The sequence below is a fragment of the Sylvia atricapilla genome, chromosome Z (genome assembly GCF_009819655.1).
Source record: "Sylvia atricapilla isolate bSylAtr1 chromosome Z, bSylAtr1.pri, whole genome shotgun sequence".
NCBI lineage: Eukaryota > Metazoa > Chordata > Aves > Passeriformes > Sylviidae > Sylvia > Sylvia atricapilla.
The window spans coordinates 29,330,545-29,343,735 of NC_089174.1; positions in this window are offsets into that span (position 1 = coordinate 29,330,545).

Here is a 13,191-nt window from a genome sequence, read left to right on the forward strand (position 1 = left end):
ACAAAGCGCCACTACTACTCTGATGGGACTTGCAGGGCTGGGGAGAATTGAGGGGCTGGGGGCTTCCTCTCTGGGGGATTACTGGGACACTCACAGACAGCAAATTCTGACTGCTGTGTTGGTCTGAATATCATGGAGGTGGACATCCCATTGTGATATAACAGGGTAATGGGAGCAAATCACCAGTAGTGGACTGTGACATCATCTTGTTGGATTGTTTCCTTGTATCCCTTACTGTGTATATTTGGATGCTGCCAGAGCCTGGCCTAGTCTGGATTATGCCTGGACTCCTGCTGAACATGTCCATGAGGTCTGGAGGGTCAATCCAGCTTTTTTCTAGTGCTGCATGCTGCCACTGGCAGCTCTCAATACCCATCCTGGAGCCGTCAATAGTGTTTCCCCAGCCCTCAATACCCATCCAGGAGCCCTTAATGTCCATCCAGGGGCCCTCAATAGTGCTTCCCCGGGCTCAGGCAGCTGGGCTTTGCAGAGATGAGTTGTGCAGGGAAATGTCCCCCTAGGGTGGCCACAGAATAGTGCTCAAACTTGGGGAACTGGGAGGGTCCTTCTTAATGGGTCTGAGCATTTCTCCCCCCCCTCCTCAGGACAATTAATGACCATGGCATCCCCATTTTGCAGCATGTGACACCTTTTGGGAGTGCCAGCCCCAGTGATGGGGAGCATCTTCTCATTCTTAATTCAATCCAGACTGCCAAAAGGCATAGACAGGGCCACAGAAACAGAATGGAACTGCCCCATCTGCCGTGATGCTCGAGATGACCTCGCTTATGTGATGCCCTGTCTCCATCAGTTCTGCCTGGCCTGCATTATGCGTTGGGCAGAGATGCAAAGAGTGTGCCCACTCTGCAGAGAACTGATCGAGGCTATCAGGTTTTCTGTGCAGACAGACAGCTATATAGACTGTGTCTTCACAAATTCTGAAGAGTCAGCAAATGCCAGTGGCTGGACAGGGATAACTCTAGGACAGCTGGTTAAAAACAGCCCCTTTGTGGAATCTCCTTCACGTGCTCCACGGGGGATACTATCCACAGCAGAACATGGGGGCACAGGAACACAGCCTGTGGGTGACCTCCCAACTAGAGTGTGGGCAGAACTTTTCCAGAGAGAAGAGCATCTCCTTGACCCTGTGGTGCCTTGGCTGCGTCAGGAGCTGGAGGCAAAGTATGGGACTAGATGGTGGATGGCAAGGATTGCAGAGAGCATCATCCTGCATGCTGTGTCCATCTGTGGTCCAGCTAGGAATGTCTTGGTACACGTGCTGCAGGACTTCCTTGAGGAAGATACAGAACCTCTAATCCATGGCATCATCAGCATCATTGTGAATAACTGTACACAGGAGGCACAAAGGCTGCTACACTCCTGTGCTGTCTCAGAGAACAATCCTGTGTCCATCTCCAGCAGATTTCAGATGGATAATACTGCTTCCCACCCAACCCCTACCAGCAGTCCCACAGGGCCTAGTGAGGAGCACCAACCCAGCACATCAGAAGCTGTGCTCCACACCCTCCACCCGTCTGCTCCCACCTCTGCAGAGCAGGAGGATCTAGGGGAGGAGCCGGTGGCAGAAGAACCTGCCAGGGAGGAGAACAGTACTGTGAGCATCTCCACCAGCCCTCAGGAGGATAATCTTGCCCCACAGGCAACCCCTGCCAGCAGCCTTGCAGGGTCAAGTGAGGAGCACCAACCCAGCATGACAGAAGCTGTCCTCAACACCCTCCACCCGTCTGCTCCCACCTCTGCAGAGCAGGAGGATTTGGAGCCAGCAGAAGCAGCAGTTCCCTCTGCCCAAGGTGACCACCAAAGCCTCTCCATTCCCAGCCAGGGTAGGGACCCCTTGGCCAGGAGGTCTCAGCGTTCCACAAGGAGGAGGGCTGCCAGCCATCTGGACCCTCCCCAGCCCCTCAAGAGGCCACCTGATCAGCAGTAGTAGCAGGGCTGCAGTAAGTCTTTATTAAAGAAAAAAGAAATAAATTGCTATATCCCTGATAAAGTCTCTGGGTTCTGCTTTCTCTTACTCCTCTTATTACCTTTTCCTGATCTTGCACACTCTCATCAGCTAAGGGCCCTGAAGATCTAGGATGTTATTGGGAGTGTCTCCTCCCACAGGAATTCCTACTGCAGCCACAGCAATGGATGTGTTTCCAAAAAGGCCTGGAAAAGGAGTACTGCATTTGCAAAGGAGAATGTGCAAAATGTGCCTGTGCCCTGATGGCATGACCATGCTGCTCCCTGCATTGCATTTCATCTGCAGCTGAGGGGACAGAAGGGGCCCTGCAGCGACCTGGTCAGAAAGGTTCCTGGGAAAACAGGCGAGGGAGCTTCAGAGCACAAGTTCTCCTCAACCAAACACCACTCTAGTGATAACCAGAGCTCTGTTGTTAACAAAATATCAGAAAATCGTATAGCAGTAGTTATGCTAAGGCTTCTTGGCTAGCATTAGGGCACTAGGCCTTGGGAAGGTAGCCTGGGAATGTGCTGGGTCTGTGGAAACAATAATCAAAGGGATTAGCAAAGCATGAAGAACATGCTGAAAGGGAAAACCGTCTTAAAGATAAAGTTTGAAATATTACTAGGAGGGGGTCTAGTGACGGGGGAAGGTAAATTTTGGTAATTAACCTATAGTTTTAAACAAGACAAGCATGTAGAATTTATTACTTTAGAAGTCTGTTACCTAGTAGATGAACGTCATCGCTTTATCAAAGAATTTTTCTGTTTGTCACGTGGTATGATGAAGTAATCTTTGTAAAAAGGTATAAAAACCTGAGTCTTGATGAGTGTCTTTGGGAATCCTGATTTGGGACGTTGGTCCCCAGGACCCCGGGCCCCGAATAAAGCACGACATAAACTGACTCCTTGTTAGTTTGCGTTTTCACTTCGTTCCGGGCAACACTGTGACTGATCACAGAATGCTCTCAGAGAAGATTTGCTCTGGCAAAAGAGAAGGTGGCTTTGAGGCTCCTTGAAGAGCTGCACTTTTCATGAAGGAATGTTCTTTATTGAAGACTCTCCTCAGTTGAGCCCCTGACTGACCCTCAGAAAATGTCAAACGACCTTCTTGGTTTAAAGTTTTTTTCATGTAGGAAAGAGAGAAACTTTTAAAAGAGAAAAAGAGAAAAGGAGAAAAAAAAACCAGAAAAAGAGAAAAAATTAATTTTTTTGCTAGGTAAATTACAGACACAGAAGAAGAAATCTGTGATGAGAATTGTCGTGTTCGGTGGGAGAAATGCCACAATCGATACGATTGAATCAGCAAGACTCAGTTTATTAGAAGTGTTTACAGAATATATAGCACACCTAATAAGCTCATGCATAAAACTAAAAGTAAGCATGCTATTGGTAAAATGAAGAAGCACGAATCTGACTCCCACCTCTGCATTCCTATGGCTTCTGCTACACATTTGATACTGTCCAGAAGCACCCTCAAGGACCTCAGAGACACAATGTCTCTGTCTAAGGAAAAGTAAAGATAAGAGCTGCTAGCATCCTGTTGCTATCCAGCTGCAGATTGTTTTTGTGACCTCTTGCAGCCAGCCATCTCCTATAGAGAATCACAGAATCACTAGGAAGAGACCTTTAAGATCATTAAGTCCAACCCATGCCCCAACACCTCAACTAAATCATGGCACTGAACGCCACATCTAATCTTTTTTTAAACACATCCAGGGATGGCGACTCCACCACATCCCTGGGCAGATGATTCCAGTACTTTATCACACTTTCTCTAAAATAAAACCTTTTCACGAAAGGTACAGAAGCACTAACAGAAGCACATACCACTAAGGCAGACATGTCTAGCGTGTCAATTTACAATTGTCTCCAAAACAAAAATGATGCCTCTAATCTACTTTATGCACACAGTGAGGAACTAGAATACTCGCATATTGGAATCTCAGGTATTGGAATACTGACAGCTCTACAGAATTAGGGTTAGATTTCACAGAAACCCCAGGGACTTAAGTGAAAATCATCTAGGAAAGCAGGGGGAAAAAAAACCCCCATAATTTTCCTCTATCAATGCAGATAGCTTAAAAAGAAACACAGATGAGACAGTAAGCTTGACATCAAGTAATTATGTTTGAAAAGAGGTGTTTCCAATTCATGGTAGGGTGACAGAAATAAGTAGAGTAACTTTTCAAGCTAATTAGGCTAGATCATGAAAGAGCTAAATCCAGCAGAAACCCAGCTGTTTTGGCAGACAGTCCACACAATGGAGAAACTTCAGAGCTGGAAGATTCACTTTTATGGGTGGTCAGAGTAGACGGGTAAACAATTGCAGAAGGGTGAACTGCAGTGCAGAAAAAGCCAGCACCAGTCTGCTGGCTACTTCTCAGCTCTGGACATGTGGTTTGTTCAGAAGCATTAATGTGACTCCAAAGGACACATTTTCAAAGACAGTTGGCATCTGTGGCATTCAAAATACGGTGTTCCAACCAAGTGCTTGAATATCCTAAAAAAATGGGATCTTCAGTGAAAGTAAACTTAACTGATATTCAATTACCTTTTATTGTATTTTATTTTCAGATTCTATTTAAAAGCATAGGAAGAAGCTCCAGATAAACATTACATTATCCCTACTGAATGAAAGTGTGTTTTGTGTGCTCAGAGGCAATGCAACACTTAGATATTAACAGGAAGGAGCATGCAATTCTTTCTCGCTAGAGGAATGCAAATTGTCATCACCCCCTTCCTGTCAGAGCTGGCTAAAAGATTTCCTGGGGTCTTACAGCCAGTGCTTTGAGTAAACAAGACAGGAGCAACTGTAGGGACCACTATGACTTTAGACAGATCAGCATTATCTGCATAAGAAAAGAGTGGACAAATTCCTGCTTAGATGCAGTGTTTAGCAGAAACAATCCAAAAAATGATTATAGAAAATTCTCTCACAGTGTAAGATTTCTTCTGATAGTACTTTTTACTTAATAAAATTCCAAATTTTTGGATAGCATGACCGTAACTTCACTGAATTTGAACATGTACAATTCTGTATGTTTAAGGAGAAATAAACACCACTGCTATGGACTCTCAGAACTGAAAGTGCAGAAGTTGATTTTTATGAGCCATACATCAATGTCTTAGTGACGATGACACAAACAGACCAGGTGACAAGTAAGTTTAGTCGGAGAACGCACAATTACAAACACTTATTGGCTGTATTATAAATATTCCTTCCCTCTGTTGGAGAAAATAAAAAAAAAAAAAATTAAAAAAAAAAAAAAAAAAAACCAACAGATTGAACCAGAGCAAAGAATAACATTAAAGAGTTAAGTTACTGTTATAATCATGGTGGAATTAATTCTTTCTTTTAGGAAAACATTCTGTATAAAACATATACTATACCTAATGCCTATGTCTCCTTGAAATACGAGTATGGTGCAACTACGAGATTGTTTCCAGGAATAAGTTAACCCCCACCAACAAAATAAAAGAGGGAGTTCCCTGAAGGAGATGGGTCTTCTCCTGAGATAAGATTGCTAATGACCCAGTGATCATCGCCTGATTGGGACTTTATCTACAATCTGACCAGTGGGCGTGTGTATGCCAAGTTCCCGAAAATCTAATCAGAAGTATCAGCTTTGCCTGGAACCTCATTCATCAGACCAGCAGAGGAAAAGAAAAGAAATATGAATTTAAAAACATCTGCAGAGTCGACAATGGAATGAGGTAACTTTTTGCCTCAAGCAAAAAAAAGCTGTATAAAAACTGGACTGTGTGCAGCGGGCAGAATTTGTGAATGGGGAGGGGTACGGCTTTGCAGTCACACCTGAGGGTCACCCAGCATTCAATCCCACGGTCCATGCTGTCCGATTGATTTTGGTTTTTTCCATAAAATTCTGATTCACAAAATTCTACTAATAAATTGGCAATTTTTATGAGATTTGACTCATTATTTATAACAGTTATGTCATGAACTATGTAGAGAGTGATAAAGGAGAGCAAGTCAGTACAAATCTTAAATAACTTCACTTTAGTAGAAAAGTAAGAATGGAAAACATGCTACTTTCACTGGCTGGAAATTCCAATGGTTCACTTGGAGCAACTGTATGAGCAGCAATATATTTCTCTCCATCAAGACAAATCAGCTTACTTCTTACATCTCTGTTTTTTTCTTGCTTGTATATGTCTTCAGGCGCAAGTATAAATTTTTTCCACCTGCTGGACAAGAAGCTGGAAAGCAGCACCACAGAAAGGGACCTAGGCATCCTGGTTAATGGTAAGTTGAACATGAACCAGCCACGAGAGCCACCATATCCTGGGGGGCATCAGGTACAGCATCGCCAGCCAGGCAAGGGAGGGGATTGTCCTGCTCTGCTCTGGGGCAGCCTCAGCTTGAGGCAATTCTGGGCACCAAAAAAATATGTTTAACTGCTAAAGTGTGTCTGTTGCGATCCACTTCATGGGGGTGCAACAACTCCCTTGGGGCCGTGGTGTCTCAGACAGCCACTGATGATCAAAGTAGATAGAGATGAGACAGGTTCTTATTTGGAAATCCGAGTATTTTTATTACAACATAACTCCAATGCTGACCAGGGACAAGAACAAGAACAAGAAAAAAGGTAGGGTGATAGGTTTTATACGGTAGAGCAATGAGAGAGTTTAGGGTCAGGGTCTAATAGCGAGAGGAGCAAGGACTGCAAAGAGGTGGGCTGAAGTAAGGTAACCAACAGGAATAACTGAGGCAGGGATATTGCAGTCTAACTTCAATCAATGATAGCAAAAGAGGAACAGAACATTCTAAGTTGGTACCGTATTTGTAACTTGGGGGTGGAATGCTTTTTCTTAGGCTTGCAGGGGCACACCTCACAGATGATTTAGAAGAAAATTATCTGCCCAATGAGCCTCCCAATTATGATTCATCTGTAAGATAGATCACCACCTCTGACATCAAGAAGAAAAGAAAGGTAATTGTAGTAGGTGACTCTGTTCTGAGGGGAATAGAAGGCCTCATATGTCGACTGGACCCATCCCACAGGGACATCTGCTGTCTCCCTAGGGCCTGGGTACAAAATATCACTGAGAGACTTCCTGAGCTGAATCAGCCCTCTGATTATTACCCACTGCTGATACTCCAGGCTGGCAGTGATGAGATCAAAAAGAGGAGTGTTAAAAGAGATTTTAGGGCACTGGGTCAAGCGGTTGATAGGACAGGAGCATAGGTAGCATTCTGTTCAGCCACTTTGGTGGTGGAGAAAAATGATGACAGAAATAGAACTCACATAATTAACAAGCAGCTTGAGGGTTGGTGTTATCAGCAAAATTTCTGATTCTTTGATCATGGGGCAACTTTTACAGCACCTGCTGTGCTGGAACCAGATGGGATACATCTCTCTGTTAAGGGCAGTAGGTTTTTAGCTCGTTGGTGGTTAGGTTTGTTCCTTTTTTTTTTTACTCTAAAGAATTCTTTTCCCCGTAAGTTACCAAGGAGATTAAGTGTTGGTACTTTAGAGTACTTGACCAAAACAAAGAGGTGGCCAAACCTAGGAGGAGGAGATAATGCGAGTTTTGGGGCAGGTAAAGGACAGAGCTGGAGGCAGCTTCAGGCTCTGGTTTTTGGCGTTCAGGGAGAGAGGATGGCTGGGCTGCTGCTTACTGCAGGAGGAGTTCACTATCGCCAGAGGGATCCAGTCCTGGGAGGTCTGCCATCATCTGCTCACCTGCCCTGGAACTCTGAGCTCCTCTGCCTGCCCTGCTGGAGCAGGGCCAGCCCTGCCATGCCGTTCTGCCTTCTTCAGCACTGTTCTTTTATGGCCACAGTGTGACCCTGCACCTCCTGTCTGCCAGGACACCCTGCCCCTGCTAGCCAGGAATATCCTGCCATTCAGCTACCAGCCCAGGACTTTTCCACTGTTTCCAGCTTGGTGCTCTGACGATCCTGCAGGGGCATGGAGACCAAAACTGCCCTGGAGTTTTGTGAAGCAAAGCCCTCAATGTTCTTGGTACTATTGTTATTAATGCTGTAGCTATTGTTTTTGTTTGCTTTGTTATACATACTAGTAAAGAATTGTTTATTCTATCCTCAAATCTTTGTCTAAAAGCCTCCAACTGCACATTTATAATTGGAAAAAAGGGGGAGGGGATGGGAGTAGCGGGGTGGTGATCGGTTTACATTCTCTGTTCCAAGGCAAACTCCAGCTTTCCCTCGCAGAAACCTGTCTTCCCAAACCCAGACACTCATGAATGAGGAGACCTTGTTGAGATAGTTTTAAACTAGGTTTGAAGGAGGAAGGGGATGCAGCTGGGCTGTCTGGAAGCAGGTCCAAGGATGATAAGCCTGAGTTACGGGTGAAGTCAGAAGCCCAGCTGAGGTGCATGTACATCAATGTATGCAGCATGGGTAACAAACAAGAAGAGCTGCAGACCACAGTGCAACAGCAAAGTTATGTGTTGTAGTTGGCATCACAGAAATGTGGTGGGATGACTCACACAGTTGGAGCACTGCACTGGATGGCTACAAGCTCTTCAGCAGACAGGACAGGAAGAAGAGGTGGAGAGGTGGCCCTTTATATTAAGGAGACTTTTGACACAATAGGTATTGAAACTAATGAAGATGGACTTGAATGCCTATGGGTCAGAATTAAGGGGAAGGCCAACAAGGCTGACATCCTACTGAGAGTCTGTTATCATCCACCCAAAAAGGAAGAAGAGATGGACAACTTATTCTTTAATAAGATATCGAGATAATGTGATATTCTTTCATATCACATCTAGATAATGTTTCTGGATCATCAGTCCTTGTTCTTGTAGGTGACTTTAAACTGCCAGACATCTACTGGGAAATTAATACAGCAGAAAAGAGGCAGTCCAGGAAATTTTTAGAGTGTATGGAGGACAACTCATTGTCACAGCTGGTGAGTGAGCCCACTAGAGGAGAGACTATGCTAGATCTGCTGTTTGCAAATAGAGATGGGCTGGTGGGAGATGTGGTGGTTGGAGGCCACTTGAGGCACAGTGATCATGAAACTATAGAATTCTCAATATTTGATGAAATCAGGAGGAGCACCAGTAAGACTCTTGCATTGGACTTCCAGAGGGCAGACTTTGGCCTATTTAGGAGACTTATTCAGAGAGTTCCTTGGGAAGCAGCCCATAAAAACAAAGGAGTTCAGGAAAGGTGGGCATGCCTCAAAACAGAGATTTTGAGGGCACAGGAAAAGACTGTCCCTGTGTGTTGAAAGATAAGTCAACAAGGTAAAGTCCAGCCTGTATAGGCAAGATTTTGGAGGAACTTAGGAGTAAAAGGAGAACGTATCATCTTTGGAAGGACAGTCAGGTCTCTCAGGAAGTATTTAAGAGGGCTGCTAGAGCATGTAGGAAAAAAATTAGGGAGTCCAAAGTTCAGTTTAAACTTAAAATGGCAACTTTTGTAAAGGATAATAAAAAATGTTTATACAAATATATTCATGATAAAAGGAAGGGTAAGACCAACCTTTGTTCCTTTTTGAATGAGGGAAGGAACTTAGTATCTGCAGATGAGGAAAAGGCAGAAGTGCTTAATGCCTTCTTTGCCTCAGTTTTTAGTGGGAAGACAACTTGCCTTCAATACAACTGTCGTCTTGGGTTAGTTGATGGTGTCAGGGAACAGAATGGTCCCCCCAAGAGGCAGCCAGAGAAGTGCTGAGATGCTTGGATGTTCATAAATCTCTGGGCCCAGATGGGATCCATCCTAGGGTGATGAGGGAGCTGGCAGATGAGCTTGCAAAGCCACTCTCCACCATTTACCAACAGTCCTGGCTCACTGGTGAGGTTCCAAATGACTGGAAACTGGCCAATGTGACACCCATTCACAGAAAGGGTGGGAAGGAGGATCCCAGTAATTATAGACCAGCCAGCCTGACCTCAGTACTTGGCAAGATAATGGAACAGTTTATACTGAGTGTCAGCACACAGAATTTACAGGATGGCCAGGGTCTCAGACCCAGCCAGCATTGGTTTAGGAGGGGTAGGTTATGTTTGACCAAACTGATCTCCTTTTATGACCACAGGACCTGCCTGGTGGATGCAGGAAGGGCTGTGAATGTTGTCTATTTGGACTTTAGCAAGGCCTTTGCTACTGTCTCCCACAGCACACTCCTGGAGAATCTGGCAGCCCAGGATTGGACAGGAGCACTCCTTGCTGGGTTAGGAACTGGCTGGATGGCCGGGCCCAGAGAGTGGTGGTGAATGGTGCTGCATCCAGCTGGGGACAGTCACCAGTGGTGTCCCTCAGGGGTCTGTGCTGGGGCCAGTTCTGTTCAATATTTTTACTGATGACATGGATTAGGGTACTGAGTCTTTCACTAGTAAATTTGCAGATGACACTAAGCTGGGAGCATGTGTCGATCTGTTGGAAGGTAGGAGGGCTCTGCAAAGAGACCTGGAATGGTTGGATGGATAGGCAGAGTCTAACAAGATGCAGTTTAATAAGTCCAAGTGCCGAGTCCTGCATTTTGGTGACAATAACCCCCTGCAGTGTTATAGGCTGGGGATGCTGTGGCTGGACAGTGCCCAGGTGGAAAGGGAGCTGGGGGTTCTGGTGACAGCAGCTGAACAGGAGCCAGCAGTGTGCCCTGATGGCAAGAAGGCCCATGGCATCCTGGCCTGGATCAGGAATGGTGTGGCCAGCAGGAGCAGGGAGGTCATTCTTCCTCTGTACTGGGCACTGGTGAGGCCACACCTCGAGCACTGTGTCCAGCTCTGGCCCCTCAGTTTGGGAAGGACATTGAGACACTTGAGCGGGTCAAGAGGAGGCAACGAGGCTGGTGAAGGGCTGGGAACACAAACCCTGTGAGGAACAACTGAGGGAGCTGGGTTGTTTAGCCTGGAGGAGACTCAGAGGTGACCTTATCACTCTCCACAATCTAGCCAGGTGGGGGCTGCAACTGACAGAACAAAATGACACAGTCTTAGGCTGCACAAAGGGAAATATAGGTTGGATATTAGGAAAAAGGTTTTTTTTACTGAAAGAGTGATAAATCACTGGAATCGTCTGCCCAGGGAGGTGGTGGAGTCACTACCCCTGGATGTGTTTAAAAAGAGGATGCCTAGATGTGGCACCCAGTGCCATGATCTAGTTGAGGTGTCAGGGCATGGGTTGGACTCAATGATTTTGAAGGTCTCTTCCAACCTAGAAATTCTGTGATTCTGTGATCTTGACCTCTTTGGGCAGAGGCACTACACAAGTGTCCAAGGAGGGCCATGAGGCTGGTGAAAGGCCTTAAGGAAAAGCCTTATGAAGAGTGGCTGAAGTCACTTGGCTTGTTCAACCTGGAGAAAAAGAGATCTGAGGGGAGACTTCATCACAATCTACAGTTTCATTGTGAGGGGAAGAGGAATGGCAGACACTTATTACTTCTCTGTGGTGACCAGTGACAGGGCCCAAAGGAATGGGCTGAAGTTATATCAGGGGAGGTTTAGGTTATATATTAGAAAAAGATTCTTCACACAAAGGGTGTGGGCACTGGAACAGGCTCCCCAGGGAAGTGGTCACAGCACCAAGCCTGACAGAGCTCATGAAGCATTTGGACAATATGTTCAAGCACATGATGTGACTCTTGGGGTGTCCGCGACAAGGCCAGAAGTTGGACTCAATGATCCTTGTGGGTCCCTTCCAACTCAGGATATTCTGAGATTTTTTTTTTTGGTTTGTTGTTTTGTTTTTTTGGTTTTTTTTTTTTTTTTTGGTTGGTAAGGAGTGCTCTAAATCCTGAATATTTTGTTTAAAAAATAAACTAACTAACTAACCAAGAGATGCAACAATGGTGCAACTCCAAAAGTGATTTCTGCACCTTTCTCTGAAGAGGAAGCAACAGCTGTTATCTGAGCCAATGACCCATTTTAACATGCCTTATTTTCCTTAAGTATCAAAAGCTATATTTTTCATATTTCTTGAAGCCATGTCTTGACAAGCCGAGCAGGTGTAAAATTGTTTTGGCTGAGCTCGAAATGAATAGAATGTGAGGAACTCCCATTTTTGGCACAGTCTGTCATTTGTTAGGAAGGTTATGCTGTTTAAAACGTTATGCCAGTTGTGCCCTGTCTGTTAAGGTTATGCTGTTTGTACCAAGATTTGTACCCTCAAAACCCTATTCTAACTTGTACACGCCCCCCTGCCCCTCCCCCTTAAAACCCCGGGTTCCCTTCCCTTCCGTCGGGCTAGACTGTCGCCATTCCCGCTGGCTCCTCGAACTGCTGGCCCCGCCTAATAGGAAAATCCAAGGACTCCCACGGTGCACCGCTCCAAACCGAAGTGCAGTTGCCGGCAAATGGACCCAAAAGCCGCGACCCAGCACAAAATCCAGATAAAAGGGAGACACTACAACAACGAGAAGACCCTCAACTACCTAAGGACTGATTCTGCCTCCTCGCCATGAGCAGACAAAGACTGGGCAAAGGTGACACCCCTAGACCGCATGAACCCGCTGACTTCCTGAGGACTCTCGCAAGGCTGGAATTCTCGGTTCTGCGGCGAGAGCAGCGGATTCATCTGGCACCTCTTCCTCAGTGGCAGTAGAGCAGGGGCGTCGGTGGCACGGGCGACCCTTTGAGTTCGTCCTTGAAAGAGCTGACAACTAAAGGCCTTTCAAAGGAGCAGCTCTCTTGGCCCATATTTAATAAGCTGGAGAGCAGAACACAGTTGAAATCATTTCCAGATCTTCCTTCCTTGGAGTGCATTAAGTGGAGAAGGACAGACCACGGTCACAGCAAGACTTTGAAGGGAAAACAAGGACAAAGGGTGCTGAGAGAGAGTGAATGGGAGGGGGGGCCGGGAAAGATAGGAAAGCCGGGTAAAAATTCCTCTGCTCTTGTCTCACACAACATGGCAAGCACCCAGGCACGCTCATGCACATACAAAACACACCACCTGCTCTCTGCCAAACCTCGTCCACACGTTGGGCTGGGCGCCAAAAATGCGAAATGCAATCCAATGGCGTCCCGCACTCTTCTCCCAGTAAAGAGTTATTTTAAAACTTTACGCATAGCGCTCGGTAGCAACAGTGACCAGGCATAAAAGGGTCAAGGAGAATGGCAAGGGAAGGAGCATGGGAACAAGAGGAGGGGTAAACCCCACCAGAACTATGGCAAAACGGCTGCAACAGCATCAGCGGGGAGACCCGGGACGGGAATGATGGCTCAGGGTCCGGGACAGCCGGAGACGGCTTCCGAACTCCGGCGAGGCACCTTGCAGCGGGCTCG